Here is a 25,286-nt window from a genome sequence, read left to right as displayed (position 1 = left end):
AACGCCTGTGCATTCATTCACACTGTTAACTGTTGACTTTCATCCTTATTTTAAATTAGAAAGTGTCTCTTGTCACTCATATTTCACTATTATAATATTTCACCATTATTCACAATATTCCAAATTTCAGGATTAGACTTCAGATAGGCCAATACTACTCTGGTTTTAGGAGTTTTTCTTTGGACATGTATACAGCGCATTCAGAATATGTATTTCAATTGGGGTTTTTACAGCAATAACAGATACACTGCCAGCACACAGTTTTGCAAAATGGTAACAAGCGTATACCATGGGAGAAACATGGCTGCAGTTGAAAAAAGAGGTAAATAAAATGTATTTAAAGGGACTACACATGGGGCATTTGAATTGGAGTAAGCCAGGTTGCATGTAAACGTGGAAAATGCGTTAGCCATGTAAACAGTTCATCATGTAGAGCTCATAGTCTAATGATTAAATGCTCCTCAATGCAACCCCAATTTGTGTCAAGACCATTTTTACCATGACTTTAGACAATGACATCTCCTCAGTGGCTGATTTGTTCCCAAATGTAATCTCCATTTGATTCGTCCAACTCACTTCATTCTTTTGCAATTAAAGCCTTACAAATAGCCATTCCCTTACAGTGCTAGTTTGAATCACAAATATAGGGCCCTGGGAGCATCGCTGATCTCCTGCCAGTCCACTGCTTATGTTAACACTAATCAAATCATCACAGTGTGTCTGCAAAATGCCACAACACAACCCGACACTGCTGAGTGAGTGACTTAATATAGCGTTTGCTAGCTTGCTGCAAAGTGCTGTTCTTTGAGGCAGAGGAGGCAGTTTCAAGCTAATCAGTTGCGGCACAATGCTAATCTTTCTTTAGCTGGCTGACAGTAACGGTGATTACTTTTCGGGAATTATAAATAATAACACGACAACACAACTTGTCAAACAATGCATTGTGGGTCAAGTGTGATTCTGTGCAGCCAAGCGACGTTCATAGCGTTACCAAGCTAACGAGATGCGTCTTTATCGCGGCACAACAGCGCTGAGTCACTCTCTGCTGGCGGCCATCTTCCCTCGTTTTTCTCACAAATCTCAGCATTAAATGTCCATTAAACACCGCCCTCTTCTCTCTTCTTTAACCTGATTGGTCAAATGTCCTGCCAATCTCTGACACCTTTCACAGTCTTTTTTCTGATTGGTCCAGAGCGTCAGCCCGTCAAAACGATGTCACGCAGGTCATCTCGTCAGCTAGCTCGTCCTCCTCGCGGCCCGTCCTGATTGGCTCCTCGTCGCTGTAGAGCATGGCTGGGTCCGCGGCGGCGTTAGCGAGGAGAGACGGGTTCCCCGAGCCGAGCAGATCGCTGGCGGCCGACTCCATTTCGTCAACCGTCATGTGACACGCGTCGGCGATCTCCCGCTTTGCAAACGCGACAAACTTCGGATCCCGAGCGTAGAGACCGAGACCCTCGGAGATCAGAACCTGCAGAGAGCAGAGCAAAGAATCAGTAAGAAAGTTTGATTTTACTGATCAATATGTACAATTTGGACATACTTTGGACCCGTACTTGCTCTAAGACATGTATCTATATTTACTCGTAATTATCTTCACTTATATCTGTATTTATGTATACCAGTGGTTGGAAGTGCATATACTCAAGTATTATACTTAATGAGTGCAGAATGAGTACTTTTTGTACTTTGAGTATTTTGTGATGCTGATATTTTTTTACTTTTACTGAAGTAACATTTTGAAATTAAGACTTTTAATTGTAACATAGTTTTTTAACATAGGATTTGTACTTTTACTTAAGTGAGGTTGTAAGTACTTTTTCCAACACTGATGTACACCAGTGGTGGATTTAGGATTGTAGAAGTTGTTGAGCGGGGGGGGGGGGGGGGGGGGGGGGGGGCTTTTCAGAAAACATCCGGGGCTTGAGCCCAAGTAGCCACCCCCTAGCGCCGCCACTGAGTACACTCATCTACTGTTACCATTCATATCCTGTGTTTCACTCTTATTGCTGTTGCTGCTAAATGTGCCTGCAGCTAATACTATCTTAATATCATCGTTTCCTTACCGCCTCCACCAGACTGTCGGCTGATCCTCGTTTCTCGGTGAGTTGAGCGCCGAGTTGTGAAGGAACTCTGAGGGTGGTGTACGCTCGGTATGGTGGAGGAGCTGCAGCAACATGTCAAACATTCAAATACACGATAAAGAGACATACTCATAATTGTGTGTGAGAATTGTTTCCATTTTTAACTCCAGCATAGACCGACACATATATCCCTCTAGTCATGACCCCGGCCCTTTTTGAGGGACAACAAATAGATTCAATTAATGGATATCAATACAATTTCATGTGTCTCTTGTTTCTTGTTTGTTTCACAGTGCTATTATCGAGCGCTGTCCTCTGTATCTCCCATTTACCCTGATTTATCGTACATTTTGCTCTATATGGATGCATCATCTACAAAATAAACACCATGTTGTATAAAAGAAGCTTCTCAAGTAGTAGTTGAGACAATAAACTTGTCAGAAAATTGTTCACTGAGTTAATAAATCAATTTAGAACTAGGGTTATTTTCTTCTATAAAATCGCACTTCTTTGTGGCGTTGCCCCCTGCTGGCCATTAGAAAGCATGCAGGTGTCGATGCCAGTTTGCTCTATGTGTGTTAGTTTTATCCATCCTTCCTACCTGATGTCCCTGCAGGGCCACCGTACCAGGCCGGTCTGGGTGTTGCACCAGTGATATTGACACCTGATGGATAAAGGAAAGCAAAAAAAGTGAACTAATTACTTTGAGGTTTCGTATCTTGATGACATTTGTAGTTTTAAATTTATGTTATCATCCAGCTTACTGTTACTTTACCAAGTGTTAGCTAAAGTGTTAGCACGTTCTAAGTTAGAGTCTCCTCACCTCTTCCTGCTCCTCCCTTCTTTCCCTCTCCTCCTCCCCCTCCTACTCCTCCTCCTCCTCCCCACGGTGGGCTTCCTTCCTCCTCCACCAGGATAAGAGGAGCGTAGAGGAGGCGTCCGCGGCGAGGACAAGGGTTCGCCCAGGACGCTGAAGACGCCGCTGATGAGCGACCGGAGGATTGACGAGACTCGTAATTGTTGACGTTGTGCTGAGGAAGAAGAGATGGAGATGAGGGTTACACCAGATTACTTTGCCCTATGGTCGCAAAAGTAGAAGTCCACATATCTTCCAACCAGTCTGACACTAAAATGCCCTTATGAGATACACAAATCAGGAGGAAATTAACTTTATTAAAGACCCATTTTTCTGATTTGTCCGTCTCAGAAACATACTCTTCTTGAAACACGTGTTACAGTGAGTCCAACTGTTTCACGATTTGAAGCTAACATCAACTTACATTTGGAAACGAGTTGGCTAAAATGTTTTAATGAAGCTTAACATGTTTGCTATCTGTGTAAATATATCTAACGTTGGTAAAGAAATATATAAATATATTTTACCACGCCCATTTAGGAGACAGGAAGTGTATACCATTTCTTACCAATGTCGCAGATTTTATTGTACTTTCTTATAGAATTGTTTGGTTACACTTTACTTATAAGAGGGGTACAGGTGTGTGTGTGTGTGTGTGTGTGTGTGTGTGTGTGTGTGTGTGTGTGTGTGTGTGTGTGTGTGTGTGTGTGTGTGTGTGTGTGTGTGTGTGTGTGTGTGTGTGTGTGTGTGTGTGTGTGTGTGTGTGTGTGTGTGTGTGTGTGTGTGTGTGTGTGTGTGTGTGTGTTACCTGTGCACGTGCACGGCGTGGTGGGGAGGTGGGGTGATACGTGCCGGGGATCGGCAGGTCGTCGCTGCTGCCCTGCCTCCTCAGACACTGGATGTTAAAAGAAGGCTTACGACCTGACAGACGACAAACAAACAAACAATGTAAAATGATATCTTAAACAATACTTGAATCTCGTGTAAAATACTCTAATCTCAATCTGTAATTATATTTTAGTTAATCCCCTTTAATCTTATTAACTAATCATATAATAAATATATTGAATTTCCACCTGTGGGCGTGGCAGGAAGTAGTCGTCTCCGGGTCGTCCTCCGAACGTCGTTGTATCCGTTACCATAGCTACTGTCGGGGTAGGGGGCGTGGCCATCATAGTGTTCTCTGTAGAGAGGATACTCATCAGGGTAAGGTCTGCAAGGACACACACACACAAATGTGTGTAACACATCTGTAACAACTAACAATTCATCTGGATAAACACGTGTATGCCAGTCTACTTTAATTTTTTTTAAGAAGGAAATAAAAAAATGCCTATCCCAGTTTTTCAAAGTCTAAGGTAATGTCTTTACATTTCTTGTAATGCCCAACTGAAAGATATTCAATTTATTATTGTATAAATCAGAGAAAACCCTCATATCTCACTTTTTGAGAGGCTGGAAAACTATTTAATTTTTTTTAAATAAATCCAATATTAAAATTCTGATTAGTTTTTGATCTGCGTTTACCTGTCTCTGGAGGTGATGCTGTCGTTGTCCTCCTCTCTGCTGTAGTATCCTTGCTCTCCGTACCCCTCCATGTCTCCATTCCTCCAGTACCGGTCCCTTGAGTCCCTCCTGCAGAAAGAAGAACTGTGATTTGCCGATACACCTGTCACCTGACAAGCAGCCTAGAGCACCTTGTTTAATAAAAAAAAAAACTCCTGTTGTGTTGAACTATGTTTTGTTTTCACTCTGCAGTACCTCATGGGTTTGTGATACGAGGGTCTCTTGTGGCCGTGGTCCACCAGGCCGTTCTTCGCTGACGGGCGGCGATGATGGTGCTGATTGAACGACGACCTCGCGTTGTCTCCACGCCGAAGATGTTCGTCGTGTTCGTTTCCATTCGGCATCTTAGTGAGAGAACCGACCCGATGGACCAGACCTCCGTTAGACACGCCGCCTTCTCCGACCACACCACCAGGACCTGTAGGACAAGCAACACAAAGTCTTGTTTTTAAAGGCTGGTTTTACAGTAAACATTCATTGTTAATGAATAAATTAGTAGGTTGACTTAAAATTATTATAATTTTTTGTATGACAATATATATATATATATATATATATAGAATATGTTTTTGTTTTATTTACCAGTGGGTGTGAGTAGGGAGCCTCGTCGATCTTTCTCTGGTCCCAAACCGTTCTCACCCTGCAGGGACAGAGACAGATCAGCTGTTTACTACAGACAGACAGACAGACAGACAGACAGACACACAGACAGACAGACACACAGACAGACAGACAGACAGACAGGCAGACAGACACACACACACACAGAAACACGGACACACGGACAGACGGACGGACAGACGGACAGACGGACAGAGAGACACACAGACAGATAGACAGACAGAGACACACAGACACACACACACAGAAACACAGACACACGGACAGACGGACAGACAGACGGACAGACGGACAGAGAGACACACAGACAGATAGACAGACAGAGAGACACAGACACACAGACAGACACACAGACCTTATATTTTGCGTCCTCCTGGGTCTCCTCCTCGTCCTCCATCATGTTTTCGTCGTCTTCGTCCATGTCATCGTTCAGAGCCAGACGCATCTCCGGACCCAGATCCTGCAGGGTCTTCAGACCAGCCTTACACAGCTGCTAACACACACACACAGAAACACACACTCCATTACAGTAAAAAATAAACACACAATTACAGAAAGACACACACAGGTACAGACAGACAGACCTGAACAGCAGACGGGTTTGAGGCGTCGGCCTCTGCAGCCAGATCTCCTTGCTCTTTCCTTTTTCTGAACTTCCGGAAGTAATCCTGAATCAGGAAGGTTGCGTAAAACTTCCCGACGGTCACTTCCTCTTCTGCAGGACAACACAGAGCTCAGTCAGCAGTAGTATCAGCATTATTTATTTGAGTATCAGTCGTGTTTGTGGTATAGTTACTTGTGTTGTAGGGTTTTTAGTTGTTTTATTACCTTCATGTGGCGGTATAACTTCGTCCAGTAGTTTTGGTTTCATCTTCTTCCAGATCTTCCTGATGATTGCCCTCAGCTCCTCGTTCTCCTGGTCAGGGTTACCTAGATAGAGAGATAAATCATAATAATGTTGCGTTCATGTCCTATTAGAGTTATCGTAATTACAGGTTTCCAACTTGTAAGCTGTGTTCATGTCAACAGCTTAGTTTTGATTATGAAACTGGGATATTTCCAACTTGTTGCTGAATAATACAGATGTGTCTAAAAACCAAAGAAACCTAAAGGCATCAGTCATGAAGTGGTGTTATACTAAAAACTACCAAAAACTGTTTGCTCATAATAATCATTAAAGATTTTTGAGTTAATACTAATAGATTTACTAATTTAATCTGATGAAGCACATTCATTTGAATTGAAAATGTGTTTATTTCTCGGGTGATGACGTCATTAAATATGATGAAAGATATTTGAAAAACCGCAACAGAAGTTAAAATGAGAAAAAACAGATCAGATACCATCAGTTTTGATTTTGAGGGCAGTGCGAACCAGAGCGAAGAGCGTGGCATTGAAGGTCACCATCCCGTCAGCGTTAAGAGGCATGTTCATCGCTACGAGACGCTGAGAGAAAAAGAAGAGGAGAAGGACAGGTTATTTATATCTAACGGATGTACAAATATTATTGTGTGTGTTTCAGGCTGAGTTTTGCCACCTGATGTGACTAAAGAAGAGGATCCACATTAGACCCCTGTGGGACACCTTATTACTTAATCATTAGGCTTCAAACACCAGCCACTTCACAAATGTTTTATATTTTGGAATTATTCTCACATAAAACTTTCATTTGGACGTGTTGCATCGACTGGCATGGACTTTAATTTAGAAGAATAATGGGATTTATCATTATAAGGACACAGTTACGAACAATTCTGCGGTTCAGGAACACGTCATGAATCTAAGACTTTTCTTAAAAACATTAGATGATAAACTTAGGAAGATATTTGTGTATGAGGCCCATTGTTCCTACATTACATCCATCCAGTCCAACTTGTTTAATACACAACCTACAGTATAGAGTGCAGTATATTTTACCTTACAAGCCACTCTGTGAGGACAGAGTTTCCCAAAACCCAGAGGAGGCTGAATCCTCCTGAGCAGAGCAACAACGTCCAGGTGTTTTATGCGGCCCCTGAGGAAAGAAAATACATTTTGAATGATAAAGAAGACACTAAATCCCACTGGCCAGCTAGCATGTGCTAAGCAAGGCTAAAATGTTGAACCCTGAAAACAAACATACTTGGCCTCTGGATCGTATTCGGACCAGATCCTCTTGAACTCGTCCAGGTGATGGGGTCCCAGAATCGACCAATCACGTGTCAGATAGTCAAAGTTGTCCATGATGACGGCGACAAACAAGTTGATGATCTTAAAGAGACATATACAGTCAGTGTGTGTTAATACAGCTACATTACCACATTGTTATTCTGAAAATCTCATTTGTGTGTGTGTGTGTGTGTGTGTGTGTGTGTGTGTGTGTGTGTGTGTTTGTACTATACTTGTGGGGACCTAAATCTGTTTACACAGTCACGTGTGGGGACTCGCCTCCCTTATGGGGACAAAATGGAGGTCCCCATGAGGGGAATCATTAATTTTAGGGTGAAGACTTGGTTAGGTTTAGGGTAAGGGTAAGGGTAAGGTTAAGGGTAAGGGTTAGGCATGTGTTGGTTATGGTTAAGGTTAGGATAAGTCTCCAGGAAATGCATGTAAGTCAATGTAATGTCCCCTGAAGTGATGTATACATGGTGTGTGTGTGTGTGTGTGTGTGTGTGTGTGTGCGTGTGTGTGTGTGTGTGTGTGTGTGTGTGTGTGTGTGTGTGTGTGTGTGTGTGTGTGTGTGTGTGCGTGTGTGTGTGTGTGTGTGTGTGTGTGTGTGTACTGACCAGGAAAGCACACAGCATGAAGAAGCTGATGAAATAAACGATGGCGAAGGAGCTGCCGCAGCTGAACTCTTCTCCTGGTTCGAAGTCTGACTCGGGGTCACAGCGTTTACCTGGAAGACTGGCCAGCATGATCTCCTGCCACGCCTCACCTGTGGCACACCTACACACACACACGCACACCCACACACACACACACACACACACACACACACACACACACACACACACACACACACACACACACACACACACACAGGTAAAATACCCATATTTTTATAGTTAAATATCATAAAAATAGTTATCATTGAACAGAATATTTAATGAAGTTCTGAGATAGAAATAGAAATATAACTCAGAGCAGCAAGTATGGATAACGTTAGACTACATTTCCCACAATGCAACTGGAAAATGAGTTTAGTTTTCACAATCACATCTCGGAAAGAATATTTTGCCCACTGACAACAGAACATTGATAATGTAATTATGATCTGAGTCTGTCCAGAGCTGTAAGAGGACATTAGAGATCAGCGAGTTCATGTTTTCAGTGTTATAGAGAGAGGAGGAGGAGGAGGAGGAGGAGGAGGAGGAGGAAGAGTAGAAGGAATATCTGACCTGAAGAGGAGGAGAACAGCCTGAGGAAACGTCTGGAAGTTGTTGTTTCTGTTGATCTGAGTGTAATCTTGCATCGCTACCTTCCCGAACGTCTGTCAGACAAAGAGACAGCGTAAAAAAGTTAGAGAATCAACAGCGGCTCGTTTAGAATTTCAAACTCAGTCTTGTTAAAACTGAAGGGCTCAGTGAGTATAGAAGTGAGCCAAGTATTTACATATGAGCTGTTAACAAACTGCAGGAAGCTCCATCACATACGCTAAATTAACTTCGAGATACATCTAGCCTGATAAAATCTTCGAAATATCAACACTTATAAATATCTCCTGTAAAACATATTTCTTTTTCAATATATCTATTTTTTTCAGAAGTTACAAGTTGAGACCATACCAAAACATTAAGGACAAGACAATACAACATGATAAAACCCACAAAACAATAACAACAACAAACAACAACAACAACAAACAGCAGCAGTAGCAACCTAGTACTCACTCATCAGTGGGTACTTATTATGTTATATTTACGCCCACAGTTATACAACTTATTTCAAATGCTTTTAAAATTGTAATTACTTTTCCTTAATTTTTTGCAGCTGAATTCACAAGATAGTTGAACTAGACGCTCTTTTTTTAGATATTTCTGAGATCTGGCGGCAACTCCTAGTTTCATGTTTACCAGTGTTCAGAAATAATTACTTGTTGACATGATAAACATAAATCCATAATAGTGTTTTAATCAATTTTCTAGAAGCCACAAAATGTTGTTTTCATCTTAATGAGCTGTAAAATGTTGGTAAAACAACTCTAAACTGGAACTACTCTCAATGAGAAGTCATGGCTCTTGATGTGTTTTCGATGAGAGCGCCCCCTGCAGGATCCCCTCTGAACTCACCTGCATCCCGACGACAGCGTATATGAAGAAAATCAAGGCGATGAGCAGAGCGACGTACGGCAAAGCCTGAAGAAGGTAGAAGAGGAAAAAAGTTAAACTGCTCTCTGCCACTGTGCCCTAAAGCAAGGCAGCTTCCTGTTAGCCCCGCCCCTTTGACATTGGCCCCGCCTCCTGACCTGCAGTGATTTGATGAAGGTCCACAGCAGCGTCCGGATTCCTTCGCCTTTACTCAGCAGTTTGACCAATCGCATGACTCGAAACAGACGGAAGAAGGTGATCGACACCCGAGAGCTGTCCTCCCCACTCTGAGGGGGAGACGAGAGGGAGGGAGAGAGGGGGAAAGTTATTGTTATTCTCTCATTATTATTATCATTATACACCTGCCTCAGTGTGGACTAAAATGAAGTTATTATCAATGTATTAACCTCAAAACAACAGCATGACTGAGAGCACAATGACTATGTCCTTTAGGTATATGTATATTTAGGGTATGGTGTGTTTATAGAGACATGTTTTGTAAATAATTGTTATACATTAAGTTGTGCATACCATGAACGGAACAAATAAAAATTAAATTAAATGAAATATTAATATTGTTTGTGGTATAAAGTGAACAAATGTAGAAAATGATTGAGAATGAAATGAAGTTATTCCTCTCAGTAAACAGCAGAGGGCAGCATGCTCCATTCAATGTACTACACACCTAAGATATGATAACCTCTGCTGAAGTATGAATGATCAAACTCAATGTTATGGTTTTACCTGATGACGTAAAATAAGTTGTGTTTGAGTACTCACACTGAACTCAGTAACTACGATGTCGACGACGCTGCCGACCACGATCAGAGCATCGAATGAGTTCCAGGCGTCCATAAAGTAATGCTGCAGCAAACACATTTTTATAAAGTAATTAAACAATAAATAAAAATAAATAAAGTCAATTAAGTAAAAAATGTAAGTAACAAATAATGTAAAACAATGATGTAATAAATGTATTAAATGAGAAAAAATTGTATAAATAAATACACTTAAGTAATTAAAGTAAAGAATACATCAAATTAAGCATTAAATTAAGCAATGAATAAAGTAAATGAAGTTAGAAATACCAGTAAGAACTAATAATAATTAGGTGAAAATGTAAGTAAATAAGGTTCTAATTAAAGTAAGTAAAGAAAATAAAGTAAGAAAATACATTTTATAAGGTATGTATTAAAATAAACAAAAAAAATTGTATGTATTAGCTTTCTTCCCAGGGGCGTTTGTTTTGCTCACCCTGAATCTGAGAGCCAGCAGCTTCAGCAGCATCTCCATAGTGAAGAGACCCGTGAACACCATGTTCAGGATGTCCATGATGTGGCTGAAGTGTTTAGACTGCTCATAGTGCTAAGGGACACAAAACACACACACACGCACATGCACACGCACACACACACACACACACGCGCACGCGCACACGCACACGCACACGCAAACACACACACACACACACACACACACACACACACACAATTTTATAATGAACTTCACATACAAGTTTTACATGTGGTTTATTGCGTTGTTTGTACAGTATACGTAGGTGTGTGTGTGTGTGTGTGTGTGTGTGTGTGTGTGTGTGTGTGTGTGTGTGTGTGTGTGAGTGTGTGTGTGTGTGTGTGTGTATATGTGTGTATGTGTGTGTGTGTTTACCTGGACAGCCAGAGTGACGGTGTTGAGCAGGATGAGGAGGAACATGACGTACTCGAAGACGGAGGAGTTGATGATGGACCAGAACTTGTACTGGACCGGGTTCTTGGGGATGTAGAGCTTCAGCGGCTGGGCCTTCAGAGCATACTGCACACACTGACGCTGCACACGGAGGACAGGGGTCATTGGACAAAATACATGTTTTAAGGCCCCCTATTATACTGTTTTTCATCAATATATTATAGGTCTCAGATATATACAGAACCTGTCTCTGATTGGCTGAAACACCAAACAGATCATTGCAACATCCCATAATCCCCTCTGTTTCAGCCCTGTTTCCAAAGTGCTGATTCTCTCTCTGTTACTTTAGATGAAAATAAGGAGCCCCTCCCCACGCCCCTCTGAGAGAGATTTGGTTACAAAAAACACAATGGTGCTCTAGGAGGAGATTCAAGTGATAAGGTGGGGGGGGGGGGGGGTTACCTTGGTTGGTGATTGGCTAATGGTTACACAAGCCAACAAATCGTTATGACATCATAAAGTGGCCAAAATCTGATCAGCTCATTTTCAGACAGGTTTTTATATAAATGGATCAGGACAAAAAGTGAGAGAATCTTTGTTCCTGAAACTTTCAGAGTCTCTTTACACAGAGGGGACACATGTTGATGTAGAAGAGACATGAAGAAGAGAGGACACATGTTGATGTAGAGGAGACATGAAGAAGAGGGGACACATGTTGATGGAGAAGAGACATGAAGAAGAGGGGACACATGTTGATGGAGAAGAGACATGAAGAAGAGGGGACACGTGTTGATGTAGAAGAGACATGAAGAAGAGGGGACACATGTTGATGTAGAAGAGACATGAAGAAGAGGGGACACATGTTGATGAAGAAGAGACATGAAGAAGAGGGGACACATGTTGATGAAGAAGAGACATGAAGAAGAGGGGACACGTGTTGATGTAGAAGAGACATGAAGAAGAGGGGACACATGTTGATGTAGAAGAGACATGAAGAAGAGGGGACACAACACATGTTGATGTAGAAGAGACATGAAGAAGAGGGGACACATGTTGATGTAGAAGAGACATGAAGAAGAGGGGACACATGTTGATGTAGAAGAGACATGAAGAAGAGGGGACACATGTTGATGTAGAAGAGACATGAAGAAGAGGGGACACATGTTGATGTAGAAGAGACATGAAGAAGTGGGGACACATGTTTATGTAGAAGAGACATGGAGAAGAGGGGACACATGTTGATGTAGAAGAGACATGAAGAAGAGGGGACACATGTTGATGTAGAAGAGACATGAAGAAGAGGGGACACATGTTGATGTAGAAGAGACATGGAGAAGAGGGGACACATGTTGATGTAGAAGAGACATGGAGAAGAGGGGACACATGTTGATGTAGAAGAGACATGGAGAAGAGGGGACACATGTTGATGTAGAAGAGACATGGAGAAGAGGGGACACATGTTGATGTAGAAGAGACATGGAGAAGAGGGGACACATGTTGATGTAGAAGAGACATGGAGAAGAGGGGACACATGTTGATGTAGAAGAGACGTGAAGAAGAGGGGACACATGTTGATGTAGAAGAGACGTGAAGAAGAGGGGACACATGTTGATGTAGAAGAGACATGAAGAAGTGGATTTTGCATAATAGGTGACCTTTAAAGCAAAGACCCACTTTATTATCATATATTATTACAACACAAACACACTTTCATAAAATTACAATTTCATTCTGACATCTAAAGATGCTCAAAATCTGCCAATTTTCCAGGTAGTTCATACTTTTCTATAAATAAATGCATTTTTTAATTTGAAAACCTACAAAAACAGCAGTCCGTTGAAATGATAAAGGGTTGATCTGAAAACAATTAATTTCAGAAATGATCAGTGATCAGGTAAGAATGGAGAAACCAGCTCGAGTGCGCTAGAATTTGAAAGTAAACAACCGAAGAAAATCTGCCCCTTCCTTCAGACTTCCTTACAGAGCCCCTCCTCCAACACACACGAACGTGCACATGACCAATGAGGGCACGAGATAAGTTTGTGCACAGATGGAAGGCTGACAGGCAGGTAGGCCATCCAGTTATTTTAGCCGGGCCGGCTCAGATGATTGGTCGTGCTTTTTACAGCGCCACGGCTTCCACAGATGAAATTCTTGTATGTATTTATTGTCAAAGCATTTAATGTATTCATTGCTATCGGGATGTTAAGAGCATTCAATGGAATATAACAAAAAGTGTTTCTGAAGTGAATTACCTACCCCACCTTTAAGTATTACTGATTTGTATGGTATGATATTTTCCCTGAGTATGATTTTTTACCTGGTTCTTGTCGAGCTCACAGTTCTTGTACTCCTGCTCTCCTTGCTCTCTGAAGGTGATGATGACGAAACCCACGAAGATGTTCATCATGAAGAAGGCGATGATGATGATGTAGACGATGAAGAAGATGGAGATCTCCACGCGGTAGTTGTAGATCGGACCAGTGTTCTCCCCGTTAGCATCGATGGCTTTATACAGCAGCCTAAGGAGAGAGGGGGGGGTCAAATATCTTCAATACCTTAGTAGTGTACAGCTGGAAAGTAACTAGGATTCTAATCAACTTTGGTACAAATATTTTTATTGTGTGCTCTTCCTGTCTTTTTTAAAATGTTATTTGCTTGAAAGATATTGAGATAAAATGTAAAAAATATTTAAAAAATCTTATTAGTATGTTCACAAAATTAAGGTATCTGAATACTTCCTCCTGCATTGCATTGGTGTGTTTCTGTTCTGTTAATAATAATAACGTTTTTTTTATATTTGCAGACTTACGCAGGCCAGCCCTCGAAGGTGGAGACGGTGAAGAGCGCCATCATCCCCATCAGAACGTTATCGAAGTTGAAGTCGCTGTTCAGCCAAATCCTCTCTCTGACCATCGGGTGGTTCACGTCTCCGTCTTTATATACCACGAAGGTCCCTCTGAACACACACACACACACACACACACACACACACACACACACACACACACACACACACACACACACACACACACACACCACACACACACACACACACACACACACACACACACACACACACACACACGTCAGATCTGAGTATATAAAACAGAAAGCTTGTCTCCAAGTTAAAGACTTAAAAACTCACTTGCACTGGTCAGGAGTGTGTTTGGCTTCGTCTGTGCAGCGATAAAATTTACCCTGAAACACAAATCACAAAAAACATGTGACTCATTACATCAGTTACAAACGGCACTTCAATATAACAAAACAAAAAACCCTTCTCATTTCTCTTTGTAGAAGAACGTTATAAAATATACACACTCTAAGCAACACCTGTCAGTTTATAGCAGATCTAGAAACAGCTTAATAAAACAAAATAAAAGTGAAATAAAGTAAATGTTGTACTTCTGGTCAGAGGTTGGATGTAGTGGAGTACAAATACTTTGTACATCTTTCTGGTATCAGTACTTTACTCCACTACTTATTTTTCTGACGACTTTTTACTTTTACTTCTTACATTTTGAACACAAATACCTGTACTTTCTACTTCTTACATGTTGAACACAAATACCTGTACTTTCTCCTTCTTACATGTTGAACACAAATACCTGTACTTTCTACTTCTTACATGTTGAACACAAATACCTGTACTTTCTACTTCTTACATGTTGAACACAAATACCTGTACTTTCTACTTCTTACATGTTGAACACAAATGCCTGTACTTTCTACTTCTTACATGTTGAACCCAAATACCTGTACTTTCTACTTCTTACATTTTGAACACAAATGCCTGTACTTTCTACTTCTTACATGTTGAACCCAAATACCTGTACTTTCTACTTCTTACATTTTGAACACAAATGCCTGTACTTTCTACTTCTTACATGTTGAACACAAATACCTGTACTTTCTACTTCTTACATGTTGAACCCAAATACCTGTACTTTCTACTTCTTACATTTTTAACACAAATACCTGTACTTTCTACTTCTTACATTTTGAACACAAATACCTGTACTTTCTACTTCTTACATGTTGAACCCAAATACCTGTACTTTCTACTTCTTACATGTTGAACCCAAATACCTGTACTTTCTACTTCTTACATTTTGAACACAAATACCTGTACTTTCTACTTCTCACATTTTGAACACAAATGCCTGTACTTTCTACTTCTTACATGTTGAACACAAATACCTGTACTTTCTACTTCTTACATTTTGAACACAAATACCTGTACTTTCTACTTCTTACATTTTGAACACAAATGCCTGTACTTTCTACTTCTTACATTTTGAACACAAATACCTGTACTTTCTACTTCTTACATGTTGAACCCAAATACCTGTACTTTCTACTTCTTACATTTCCCAAACAGGCTGGTTCCTTTAGTTTGAATGTGTGTTTGGTGGCGTGATCATTATTATTTAGAGTCATTGCGTGCCTATTGATTTGAACACGATCCGTGTATCCATCATTTCCTGGTCTTCTCTAAAGAAGAGGGACCAATGAAAACGTTGTCATGTTGCCGTTGTTCAGCATGGAAACATTCATTAGCTAACAATGACATTATTGTTCTATTAATATAAAGGGAGGTCAGGTACTCTTTAAAACAGCTGCTAGTTATGGGTACTTTTTACTGAAGTACATTTCAAAGCCCTCTTTACTTTTACTTGAGTAAAGAAGTTTAGTCAGTACTTCTACTTTTACCAGAGTATTTTTAAACACGAGTATCTGAACTTCTACTTGAGTAAAGGATGTGTGGACTTTTGCCATCTGGTTCAGTCTCACCTTGAAGAGCTGGACTCCGATGCAGGCGAACATGAACTGCAGCAGCGTCGTGACGATCATGATGTTCCCGATCGTCTTGATGGCCACGAACACACACTGGACCACATGCTGCACACACACACACACACACACACACACAAATATATATAACACTTGGTCACTTGGTCACTTGTATTTTTATATTTGTTTATGTTTTAAGTATACTGTATGTCACTTTGTGTAGAGCCTGGGACTTAGGATGCATTTGATTAAAAAAAAAGCCTTTCAATATACTGTATGTATCTAGTTTATTTACACAAACACAGTGTGTGTCAGTGTGTGTTGGTGTGTGTCATATCATTTTTTCAAACAGTGTGTGTGTGTGTGTGTGTGTGTGTGTGTGTGTGTGTGTGTGTGTGTGTGTGTGTGTATGTGTGTGTGTGTGTGTGTGTGTGTGTGTGTGTGTGTGTGTGTGTGTGTGTGTGTGTGTGTGTGTGTGTGTGTGTGGTGTGTGTGTGTGGGTGTGTGGGTGTGTGTGTGTGTGTGTGTGTGTGTGTGTGTGTTTACCTTCAGTCCTTTGGCTCTGTTGATGGCTCTCAGAGGTCGGAGCACTCGGAGGACTCGCAGTATCTTCACCACCGAGATCGCACTGGAGCTGCAAACACATAAACACAGAGAGTCAGAAACAATTACACATAATAAAAAACGAGTTATACTCCATGTAAAGCTGCATAAGAGCTGTAGCTGCTGTATTCTCCCAGCAGAGGGCAGCACACACACACTGCTAAACTGTAAAGGACCAATGCTGCATGTCTGAGTGTAAAAATCAACAATCAGTGTTTAAATTGAGAGATAAAAAAATCATAGCTGGTGTTTGAGAAGCTTTTTGCTATCTTAAGTTCTGTGGTTTTGCAGTTGAGGTTTCTTTTAGAGGTCAGACATTTGAATCACAGCTGAATTTGAATAGTTTAAATCCTCATTCGATGCAAACTACCAAAATAAAAATAAAGATATTAATATAAACATAAGAATTGAATGTAAAATGTCCGAAAAGATAATAGAAAAAAATACATAAATTAACATAACAAATATAAATTAGAATGAATCGTCTTAAGAGGGCAATAGCTATGGAAAAATGTGAACAAACCAAGTATGAATAAATATATTAAGGATCTGTCAGTATGTGTTGCTTTAGAAAACATACATTACTAAAGGAAAAGCTGGCAGATTTTGAAAATATCTGCGGGAGCTTCATGGAGTTTTTGAAAAATAATGTTGGTAATAATCAATAAAACCAAAGACCGGGGCGTGGAGGGGGGCAACGGGAATAAGATTATAAAGTGTAGTAGCCCACGTCATATTCTTTCAGATTTCTGTACTTTGTTATCCCTGTATCATCTGTATATTACATGTCATTTCATAGATGCTTTTATCCAAAGTGACTTACACACATTCAGTACTGTGGACAATCCCCACAGGAGCAATTTGGGGTGAAGTGTCTTGCCCAGGGACACAACGACATGCTGACTGCAGTGGGACTCGAACTTGCTATCCCCTGATTTGAAGTCCAGCACACTATCCACTGAGCCACAGCCTCCCTGTATAGTATACTGACCTGTGTTTATTTACATGCCTATTCATTTGATCGTACAGTGTATCTGCCACCTAGACTGACCGTTTTATGTATGTGTAATGTTCGTTATATTTGAAAACTTCAATAAGAATATTGTAAAAAAAAAAAAAATTATGAATTATCTTGAACTCTAAGTAAAATGTGAAAGAATTGTTTTCAAACTGATGTGGTACTGACTGGAGGAAGAAGGAGACGAGCGACACGCTGACCACCAGGAGATCCAGCAGATTGAACCAGTTCCTGCAGAACGAGCCCGGGTGGAGGAACGCTCCGTGAACCACCATCTGTAAAACAGAGAGAGAACATTAAAGAAAGAGAAGAACAACAACAACAACAACACCAACCAACAAGAATAAGAATACAAGAACAAGAAAGTTATTTAATGCTAACTAAAGGTTTTAGTTTTTTCACCTTAAACATAATCTCCACAGTGAAGATGGAGGTGAAGGCGTAGTCGGCATATCCCAGAATCTACACAAACAAATACAAAAATAAAAACATTTACAGATAGACATAGAAAAAAGAAATACTCAGATAGAGTTTATGAATTTAAAGGGGGGGGGGGGGGGGGGGGGGGGGGGTCCAAAATAACAAAATAAAAGCCACAATTGGAGAAGAACATGAGACATGGCAGCAACCCACATCTTGAGAGAAGAGATTCCCTTTGCACTAATGACTGGCTTAATGCATGTGATCCAGCCTATTACACACAATCAATAATGGGACACAACATACTGATTCAAACAGGATTGTGTTGATTTAAAAACGATTGTATAGCTTATAGGCAATATAATCATATTTAAAGGAATAAAATCAATATTAAATAAAAAGAAATTATTTTCCTCGATACAGAGCAGGAACATTTATTTCCATAATGTTTCTAGTGAACATCTGAGTCTAAAAGGGACACAAATAAGCACTTTAAGAGGACTAATATATGCAGTATATGGAGTAACATGGTGTTTATATTACAAACCAAATAATGCTCAATACCGGACCAATTAAAAAACAATTTTATCCAGGACAGAGGCGGCTAATAACGAGTTAACTTCGTCTCAGTGTGTGTGTGTGTGTGTGTGTGTGTGTGTGTGTGTGTGTGTGTGTGTGTGTGTGTGTGTGTGTGTGTGTGTGTGTTGATTGTATGTTATAAGTAATTTCTTCCCTCAGCTGCTGCTAATTGCTACGTCTTGCATGAAGCCAGCTGCTGCACAGCGAGTGTGTGTGTGTGTGTGTGTGTGTGTGTGTGTGTGTGTGTGTGTGTGTGTACAGTTTTTCTCAGGATCAGACAGTAAACTGGTGATTTTCTTCCTCCATGTGTTTCCATGTGTTTCCCTCTATAACCCGGTAAGTCAGTGACCCAGTTCTTCTGTAATCTGCTGCCGCCCCGCCCCGCTCAGACCTCAGAGGTGTGTGTCCGCATCATTATCGTGATGAGACATCCAGAGAAACATTCAGATACTCCGTCATTATCAGGGAGGCAACTATTCTCCACACCGGGAACTCATCACATCCAGAGTTTACCTGTACTGACTTTAACTCATTCTCTTATGGTGCAACATTTTTTATATTAAGCAACCAGTCATGCCAACATTAATACACTGTAATCTGAGTTTTTCAATTTTAACTGTATTGTAATATTATATTTTAACTGTACTATGTAATATTTTATTGACCTGTACTTAAATCATGTTTTATAATTGTTTGTGTGATAGAGATTATGCAATGTTTTTAGTGTGTGTTGATTGTTATGTACCTGCCGAAGGACTGCAGATGGGAATTAGCTATTAGCTCAAATCTGGCATAATTCATCTCTTCTCTTTACTAAGATTAATGTATTTGTATGCATGGTCCTTGTTGATATAAATACATAATAAGAAGTTTAATAAGATCACACCACGAGCAAGTTAGCATGTTTCTACAGCCGCTAATAGCTAACTGCTAACAGCTAACGGCTAACAGCAGCGCTACATATCCAACACAGTCTCACGGCATTTCGTGTTATAGTCACGAAATTAATCTATTGATTCGTGTTCACCAACACGATTTCGCCATTTTTTTCGTGTCACACAGAACGATTTTAAAAGCAATGTAAATAATAACAAATTAGAAGGAAAAACAGATAAAAAAAAATACAGATTTCAGTATTCTGACACAGAACGATTTTAGAAGCAATGTATTTCTATTGGTAGTATGTTTCGTGCCTGCACCAAATAATAACAAATTAGAAGGAAAAAAAGATTTAAAAAATACAGATTTCAGTATTCTGTATTCAGTATTATACAATTTAAAAATAAATGGATACAGTAGGGTTAGGCTTAGGGTAAGATATTGAGTAAGAAAATGTTTTTATGAACCACACAGCTTCTGGTATTCCAAGACCCGACCGGACAAAAAGACTTTGCTTTTAAAAGTCGTTTTGTGTGACACAAAAAAAAGATTAAATTCATTTCGTGACTATAACACGAAATGCCGTGAGACTGGGTTGACATATCATGAAACCAGTGGTGTAATCTAACTAAGTAGATTCATTTTCATAAAGACCCATAAAACTGTGTAATTCAGCATTAATATCTTATTAATAGCAATACATGTATGTATGTATTGGAATGTGTTTTATTGTGTAGTACAATGTGCACATTTGAACTTTACCTTCTCAATTTTGTATACATTTTCTGATCCAACATTTTTATTTAATCTTATTTTTAATAGATATTTAACTTTTCAAGTTCATATGAATATTTGTAATTTATTTGTTTAATTAAATGGACAAAGGTAACGTGATGAAGGCCAGAAACAGAGAGATAAAAGCAGAGGATTTGACACTCACGTTGTTCCTGAAGGAGTGAGCTCTGATTGGATCCTCGGCCGCCAGCGAGCAGCTGCTGAGGATGATGAAGACGAGGATGAGGTTGGTGAAGATGTGGTGGTGGATCAGAGCGTGGCAGCCACGACGGATACTGCAGAGAGAAAGAGAGACTCAGTTAAAAGCAGAGGTCGGAAGTAGTGGAGTGCAAATACTTCGTTACTGTACTTAAGTACATTTCTCTGGTATCAGTACTTTACTCCACTACTTTTTCTTACTTTTTCTGACCACTTTTTACTTTGACTTCTTACATTTTGAACACAAATACCTGTACTTTCTACTTCTTACATTTTGAACCCAAATACCTGAACTTTCTACTTCATACATTTTGAACCCAAATACCTGTACTTTCTACTTCTTACATTTTGAACCCAAATACCTGTACTTTCTACTTCTTACATTTTGAACACAAATACCTGAACTTTCTACTTCATACATTTTGAACCCAAATACCTGTACTTTCTACTTCTTACATTTTGAACACAAATACCTGTACTTTCTACTTCATACATTTTGAACACAAATACCTGTACTTTCTACTTCTTACATTTTGAACACAAATACCTGTACTTTCTACCAGAGGTGGGACCAAGTCATTGTTTTGCAAGTCCGAGTCAAGTCTCAAGTCTTTGCGCTCAAGTCCGAGTCAAGTCTCAAGTCTTTGCGCTCAAGTCCGAGTCAAGTCTCAAGTCTTTGCGCTCAAGTCCAAGTCAAGTCTCAAGTCAGGATGGGCAAGTTCAAGTCAAGTCCAAGTCCTTTACTTTGACAAAACGAGTCTTAAACAAGTCATTATGTGCTTTTCAACAAATGTAATGACATCGATCAACAGAATAATACTTAATAATCAAACTGCTCTTTATTAGTCACATTAATCATTTAATAATCCATTTTCTCTCTGCTGGTAAAGTAACGTGTTTTTCTCTATTGTAAGAGGGATCAGTAAGGGAAGGCTACCGTGACGGTTTGATTCAGAAGGAGTTTAATGTATAAGATCCCTGATGTTGAGGGAACCAGAATATTTATTTCCACTGTGTACAACATGTTATAAGGGAACCACAATCTATCTTTATGCAAGGGATAATGTGCAGCGAGGCGGTCTTTATGCGGAAAAAAACCTGAATCTACATCCCTCTGCAGGTGGTACTTTAAGTATACTTTTCTACTTTTACTTGAGTAACATTTTCAATGCAGGACTTTTTATTGTAACCGAGTATTCCTACACTCAGGTACTTTTACTCAAGTACAAGATCTGAACTTCTCCCACCTCTGGCAATAAATCCTGAGTGGTTACCAAAAAAAAAAACCCTGCTCTGAAGGTTATTTTCATTTGACAAATCCTGCACTCAGCTTTGCTTTCTCCAATATCATTGAAATGCAGCCAGAAGCTGCTCCTTTTTTCGGTTTTCGCAAATTTCTTGACTTTTTCCGACGCGCTTGCATTTAAATCCGGCTCCCCGTCTCCCCGTAGCTCTGTAGCTGGCCTGTACCACTACACCTGCTGTCTTTGGAGCGTCTGCCCCCCACCCTTCTTTCACATAATGGTATGATCCTAGTGTGTCCTCGCATATGATTGGCCGCATGGTGGCTCAGCAAAATAAAGTCCCGCCCCTGTCTGCATGGATTCTCAGCAAGAGTAGGTGCGGCTGAAGAATCTGCTCTCTCCGACGGGAGTCTGCTCTTCTAACGGCAGCTCGCGATCGGCGTGTTGGAGACCCCTGAATTAAATTATCAAGTCACCTCAAGTCAGAGGGCTCAAGTCCAAGTCAAGTCCCGAGTCATTGGTGTTCAAGTCCAAGTCGAGTCGCAAGTGTTTTGTGATTTTGTCAAGTCGAGTCCAAAGTCATCAAATTGGTAACTCGAGTCTGACTCGAGTCCAAGTCATGTGACTCGAGTCCACACCTCTGCTTTCTACTTCTCACATTTCCCAAACAGGCTGGTTCCTTTAGTTTGAATGTGTGTTTGGTGGCGTGATCATTATTATTTAGAGTCATTGCGTGCCTATTGATTTGAACACGATCCGTGTATCCATCATTTCCTGGTCTTCTCTAAAGAAGAGGGACCAATGAAAACGTTGTCATGTTGCCGTTGTTCAGCATGGAAACATTCATTAGCTAACAATGACATTATTGTTCTATTAATATAAAGGGAGGTCAGGTACTCTTTAAAACAGCTGCTAGTTATGGGTACTTTTTACTCAAGTACATTTCAAATCCCTCTTTACTTTTACTTGAGTAAAGAAGTTTAGTCAGTACTTCTACTTTTACCAGAGTATCTTTAAACACAAGTATCTGTACTTCTACTTGAGTAAAGGATGTGTGTACTTTTGCCATCTCAGGTTTCAGGTACATACGTGTTACTTACGGGTTTGTTTTGCTGAGGCAGAAGAACGCACTGCCTTCTGGGATTGGTTGAACTTTCTCTTTGGGAGGAGCCAGGTCGGCGATCTTTAACTGGACTCCTGCATCTGTGTCAGAAAAGAAAGAAGACATCTTATGATATAACACCTTAAAACCCCACAAGTGAAATAAGCATTATCTTGCATATTGAATTATAAATGAATGTATCTGATAATTAACTGCTCTGTAAATATACAAGAGTGGGCCAACCATCATCTGATTGCCTGGACTATAGATTATGATGATGGTTCAAACAGAAACACACACATCATACATCACCAAAATCATAGACAATATATTTAAAAAAGGGTAAACAAATGTGTTGAAACTGACCATCTTCTATAGGCAGCTCCTCTTCCTCCTCGTACTCTGTGTCTTCATCGATGTCCACCTGCAGAAACAGCCAAGCTTCAGATTGATGGAGTCACATTTTAAATGATACTGTTTTTCATCAATATATTATAGGTCTCAGATATATACAAAACATGTCTCTGAAGTGTTTGGCTCCAATCACCAAACAGATCATTGCAGCATCCCATAATCCCCTCTGTTTCAGCCCTGTTTCAAAAGTGCTGATTCTCTGTCTGTTACTTTAGATGAAAATAAGGAGCCCCTCCCCACGCCCCTCTGAGAGATATTTGGTTACGAAGAACACAAAGGTGCTCTAGGAGGAGATTCAGGTGATAAGGTGGGGGGGGGGGGCTGATTGGCTAATGGTTACACAAGCTAAAACATCGTTATGACATCATAAAGTGGCCAAAATCTGATCAGCTCATTTTCAGACAGGTTTTTATATAAATGGATCAGGACAAAAAGAGAGAGAATCTTTTTTCCTGAAACTTTCAGAGTCTCTTTACACAGAGGGGCCACATGTTGATGAAGAAGAGACATGAAGAAGAGGGGACACATGTTGATGTAGAAGAGACATGAAGAAGAGGGGACACATGTTGATGTAGAAAAGACATGAAGAAGAGGGGACACATGTTGATGTAGAAGAGACATGAAGAAGAGGGGACACATGTTGATGTAGAAGAGACATGAAGAAGAGGGGACACATGTTGATGTAGAAGAGACATGAAGAAGAGGGGACACATGTTGATGTAGAAGAGACATGAAGAAGAGGGGACACATGTTGATGTAGAAGAGACATGAGGAAGAGGGGACACATGTTGATGTAGAAGAGACATGAAGAAGAGGGGACACATGGTGATGTAGAAGAGACATGAAGAAGAGGGGACACATGTTGATGTAGAAGAGACATGAGGAAGAGGGGACACATGGTGATGTAGAAGAGACATGAAGAAGAGGGGACACATGTTGATGTAGAAGAGACATGAAGAAGAGGGGACACATGTTGATGTAGAAGAGACATGAAGAAGAGGGGACACATGTTGATGTAGAAGAGACATGAAGAAGAGGGGACACATGGTGATGTAGAAGAGACATGAAAAAGAGGGGACACATGTTGATGTAGAAGAGACATGAAGAAGAGGGGACACATGGTGATGTAGAAGAGACATGAAAAAGAGGGGACACATGTTGATGTAGAAGAGACATGAAGAAGAGGGGACACATGGTGATGTAGAAGAGACATGAAAAAGAGGGGACACATGTTGATGTAGAAGAGACATGAGGAAGAGGGGACACATGTTGATGTAGAAGAGACATGAAGAAGAGGGGACACATGGTGATGTAGAAGAGACATGAAGAAGAGGGGACACATGTTGATGTAGAAGAGACATGAGGAAGAGGGGACACATGTTGAAGTAGAAGAGACATGGAGAAGAGGGGACACATGTTGATGTAGAAGAGACATGAAAAAGAGGGGACACATGTTGATGTAGAGGGGACATGAAGAAGAGGGGACACATGTTGATGTAGAAGAGACATGGAGAAGAGGGGACACATGTTGATGTAGAAGAGACATGAAGAAGAGGGGACACATGTTGATGTAGAAGAGACATGGAGAAGAGGGGACACATGTTGATGTAGAAGAGACATGAAGAAGAGGGGACACATGTTGATGTAGAAGAGACATGAAGAAGAGGGGACACATGTTGATGAAGAAGAGACATGAAGAAGAGGGGACACATGGTGATGTAGAAGAGACATGAAGAAGAGGGGACACATGTTGATGTAGAAGAGACATGAGGAAGAGGGAACACATGTTGATGTAGAAGAGACATGGAGAAGAGGGGACACATGTTGATGTAGAAGAGACATGAAGAAGAGGGGACACATGTTGATGTAGAAGAGACATGAAGAAGAGGGGACACATGTTGATGTAGAAGAGACATGAGGAAGAGGGGACACATGTTGATGTAGAAGAGACATGAAGAAGAGGGGACACATGTTGATGTAGAAGAGACATGAAGAAGAGGGGACACATGTTGATGTAGAAGAGACATGAAGAAGAGGGGACACATGTTGATGTAGAAGAGACATGAAGAAGAGGGGACACATGTGATGTAGAAGAGACATGAAGAAGAGGGGACACATGTTGATGTAGAAGAGACATGAAG

The 25,286-nt window shown here is 40.5% G+C and overlaps 1 pseudogene; it reads right to left on the bottom strand.

Moving 5' to 3' along the window:
* Positions 1 to 491: 491 nt before the first annotated feature.
* Positions 492 to 25,286, bottom strand: part of LOC117477491 — a 59,995-nt pseudogene continuing 35,200 nt past the window's right edge.

Source organism: Trematomus bernacchii, unplaced genomic scaffold (assembly GCF_902827165.1).
Source record: "Trematomus bernacchii unplaced genomic scaffold, fTreBer1.1, whole genome shotgun sequence".
In the NCBI taxonomy this organism is placed as follows: domain Eukaryota; kingdom Metazoa; phylum Chordata; class Actinopteri; order Perciformes; family Nototheniidae; genus Trematomus; species Trematomus bernacchii.
Note: the sequence above shows the minus strand (reverse complement) of the source record. Positions and strands in the feature narration are given on the sequence as shown.